Source organism: Mus caroli, chromosome 17 (assembly GCF_900094665.2).
Source record: "Mus caroli chromosome 17, CAROLI_EIJ_v1.1, whole genome shotgun sequence".
Taxonomy (NCBI): Eukaryota; Metazoa; Chordata; class Mammalia; order Rodentia; family Muridae; genus Mus; species Mus caroli.
The window spans coordinates 62,637,059-62,640,642 of NC_034586.1; positions in this window are offsets into that span (position 1 = coordinate 62,637,059).

Consider the following 3,584-nt stretch of genomic DNA (forward strand, 5'->3'; position numbering starts at 1 on the left):
AGGAAGCAGGAGCTGATGCAGAGGCCATGGAGGGATGTTACTTACTGGCTTGCTTCCCCTGACTTGCTCAGCTTGCTTTCTTATAGAACCAAGACTACCAGGCCAGGGATGGTACCACCCACAAGCCCCCCCCCCCCCATCACTAATTGAGGAAATGCCCCAGAGCTGGATCTCACAGAGGCATTTCCTCAATTGAAGCTCCTTTCTCTGTGATAACTCCAGACTGAGTCAAGTTGACACACATCAGACGGTACAGCCAGCGACGGCAGTTGGATGCAAGCCAACACATCTCACACTCCCGTGGAGCAGAAAAAGGTAAAGTGGAGAAAGAGGTGCAATGCTCAAAATCAGGAAAAGAACATGTGCACAGGGCCGTGAGCTGGTCTCGGACCTTAGACTGGAGTTTTAACAATGTTCTGAGCTAATGGGTGTGGCAGGGTTGGGAAGCCAAGGCAGAGGTATAAGCTTTACTAACAAGCCTATATTAATACAAGCTAAGCTTTTAGTGCCTAGAAGACTTGAGACAGACACAGAGGTCAGACTCATCTCTGGCTATCCTGGGTAACATCACATATTTCTATTTTGGTGCAATATACCCTAGGACACAGTGAAATAGGCACTTTTCTTTTTTAGTTTTTAGAGACAGGGTTTCTCTGTATAGCCCTGGCTGTCTTGGAACTTACTCTGTAGACCAGGCTGGCCTCGAACTCAGAAATCTGCCTGCCTCTGCCTCCCGAGTGCTAGGATTAAAGGCGTGCACCACCACGCCCGGCTGAAATAGGCGTTTTAATGTTTAGTTGTTGAAGTAACTGTGTTTGGGCTTGCACCAACTTTCTTTTCCCCCCAAGACTGAGTTTCTCTGTGTAGCCCTCCCTGGCTGTCCTGGGACTCAACTCTAGACCAGGCTGACTTCGAACTCAGAGATCCACCTGTCTCTGTCTCTGAAATGTTGGGGTTAAAAGCATGTGTTACCAGCATCTGCTGCACTAAGGTTTAAAGAAACAAAACTTGCAAGGTTTTGGAAATGTTGTGTCTTGCCCACGGAGACTTTTGGTTTTATTATTTTTATTATTTTTATTAGGTGTATGACCTGTGCTCCTGGGTGCGTGTGGAGGTCAGAGGACAGCGTTCTGCTGTGGGTTCTCTCTCTCCCACCTTGGTGTGTGCTTTGGGGTTAGGTTTGGCAGGTAGGTACTTTTACTAGCTGAAATACCTCTCTGAATATTGGGTTTTGTTTTTAAATTTTATTTCTCAGGGCTAGAGGGATGGCTCAGTGGTTAAGAGCACTGGATATTTTTTTTTATAGAGGACATAGGTTCAATTCCAGCACCCCCCACAGCAGCTCACAACTGTCTGTAACTCCAGGTCTATGGGATCCCCATCTTTTATGCCTCAGGGAGCAGATAACACATGCTGGCAAAGTACACAAAACAAAGATTGTTCTTATTGATGTGTATGCCTGTGTGAATTATGTGTACCATTGTGTATGTGTACCATATGTATGTACCTGTGTGAACCATATCGATACAGAGATCCCTTCAGAGATCAGAAAACCTAGGAGACCCTGGAATTGGGGATTACAGGCAGCTGTGGACTATGAGGTGATAGGAACCAAATTCAGAGCAGTAAGCACTCTTTTCTCTCCTTTCTTCTTCTTCTTTTTTTTTTCTTCTTCTTCTTCTTTTTTTCTTCTTCTTCTTCTTCTTCTTCTTCTTCTTCTTCTTCTTCTTCTTCTTCTTCTTCTTCTTCTTCTTCTTCTTCTTCTTCTTCTTCTTCTTCTTCCTTCTTCTTCTTCCTTCTTCCTCCTCCTCCTCCCCCTCCTCCTCTTCCTCCTCCTTCTTCTTGGTTTTTCTGAGACAGGGTTTCTCTGTGTAACCCTTGCTGTCCTGGAACTCACTCTGTAGACCAGGCTGGCCTCGAACTCAGAAATCCACCTGCCTCTGCTTCCCGAGTGCTGAGACTAAAGGCGTGCACCACCATGCCCAGCTAGCAGTAAGCACTCTTAATCAGAGATATTTGTCCAACTGTTGGCTTTCTTTTTCAAGATAAGGCCTTGTAACTCATGTGCCTCTGCACCTCTGCTCCCTGACTGTAGGATTTACCTACTGGTGCGTGTGCTGCCACACCTGGCGCCCACTGAGAATGTGAACACTGCACACCTGCAAGCAGTCAGTACAGGTTGGTGGCCCTAGGAAGAGGGTGCCCCCAGGATTCCTGCAAGATGGGGCTCTTAGGAGCTCAGGGTAGCCAGATGGGTACAAAGACTGCTGTGTGTCGGATGGCCTGGCAGAAGGAGAGCAAGGATCACAGATGCTCACACACCGAGGCTGGGGTCCCACAGATGGGTTCCACCATCGGAGCCAACATGGCAACCAAGTCCCTTCCTTCCGGTTCTCAAGTTCCTTGTGTTTCTCATCGGGTTTCAACAGGAAGAGGCAGAGGATGGCAAGTATGGCTTCATCACAGACCCAGTATGCAAGAACAGAGTGGGCGTGGAGGTGACTAACTGTAGACTACGGTGCACTTGCAAAAGTCCTTTCAGAACTCTATATGTCAATGTGTCCAGACTGTATTTGGTGCAGGAGCTCAGTATCTCAAAGCACATTCTTTGCATGACACGACCCCTAACATCCATCTCCACAGCCTTATATCTTCTCCATCAACACTCCACCCATTCCACCCTGGCTCTCAGCCCCTCCTCCATCCCCATCATCCTCCCCACCCATTTCACCTTGGCTCTTAGCCCCGCCCTCTTCACGGAGCCAATAATCATGGGCCCATCTATGAATTTCAGGACAATACCTCAGAGTGGAATTATATCGTAGTCATTCTGTAATTGGCTCATTTTACTTAGGGTGACCATGTTAGGGTTTTTACACTCTACCATTGCACAACAGCATACTGTGGACCGACTTTGGCTTAGCAAACATATTTTTGGGGGTTACGATCCAAGACTGTTGTGCAGTTATGGTTGCTGTGGATGCGCTAGGTAGACCACGCTGGCTGTGATCTTGTGGTCTTTCTGCCACTGCCTCCTGAACAGTACTCACTGTTTCTGAATCAGTGTGCTTCCCCACTGTTTCATTGATAGCCACGGGGTTTTATTAACTCTCGACTACTGTGAAGACTGACGCTGTGGGCACTGCTGGAAGAGTTTGTCCAATACCCGATCTGCTTCCTGAGTGCATATAGACTTAGAAACCAAGTTGCTGGATGGTATGAGAGATCCATGCGGAACCTTCTAAAGCTGCCTGAGTGTTTCCCACAGAACACAGCAATGCTTTTCTTACCGAAAAACACTCAAAAGATTAAGATGCGGAGCTCGTGAAAAAGACTGGCACGTGTAATCTATAACTGCACAAACACATGGCAAATTCAACTGTCATTCATAAATACAAAATTTTATTTGCACTTCATTAGTGTAGAAAGACCATGATGCTTCTCATAGCACAACACTCAGGACACGCCAAGTTATTCAAATACATACTTATTTACCTTGACTAAACAAAACAGTGCAGCTTAATAAAAGATATACCAAAGATAGAGTTCACAAATTCCTTATAAGACCAGGAAAAAAAAAAAAA